The sequence below is a fragment of the Petromyzon marinus genome, unplaced genomic scaffold, assembly GCF_048934315.1.
Source record: "Petromyzon marinus isolate PM22_M1 ecotype Great Lakes invasive population unplaced genomic scaffold, UKy_Petmar_22M1.pri1.0 PM_G_Scaffold_78, whole genome shotgun sequence".
NCBI lineage: Eukaryota > Metazoa > Chordata > Hyperoartia > Petromyzontiformes > Petromyzontidae > Petromyzon > Petromyzon marinus.
The window spans coordinates 210,001-210,727 of NW_027423033.1; positions in this window are offsets into that span (position 1 = coordinate 210,001).

Here is a 727-nt window from a genome sequence, read left to right on the forward strand (position 1 = left end):
GGATGTCTCTCTTGTGGCTCACGGGGCTGTTAGGGTGGCACAGAAATCCCTCGGAATGGGAAAACGGGTCATTTTCGTGTCGCCACATTGCATGCGAACCGCATGCAACTTCCAGAGGCATTTGCAGCAGAAATGCATGTGCAGTCAAAAAAAAATTGATATTTTTCACGGATAGACCCCGTGAAACGCTAGAAATTGGCGGGGATGTGTCTCTTGTGGCTCACGGGGCTGTTCGGGTCGCACAGAAATCCCTGGGAATGGGAAAACGGGTCATTTTCGTGTTGCCACATTGCGTACGAACCGCATGAAACTTCCAGAGGCATTTGCAGCAGGAATGCATGTGCACTCAAAAACTTCTATATGTTTCACGGATAGACCCCGTGAAACGCTAGAAATTGGCGGGGATGTGTCTCTTGTGGCTCACGGGGCTGTTAGGGTGGCACAGAACTCCCTCGGAATGGGAAAAGGGGTCATTTTCGTGTTGCCACATTGCATAGGAACGCCATGAAACTTCCAGAGGCATTTGCAGCAGAAAGGCACGTGCACTCAAAAATTTTAATATTTTTCACGCATAGACCCCGTCAAACGCTAGAAGTTGGCGGGGATGTCTCTCTTGTGGCTCACGGGGCTGTTAGGGTCGCACAGAAATGCCTCGGAATGGGAAAACGGGTCATTTTTGTGTGGCCACATTGCATAGGAACGGCATGAAACTTCCAGAGGCATTTGC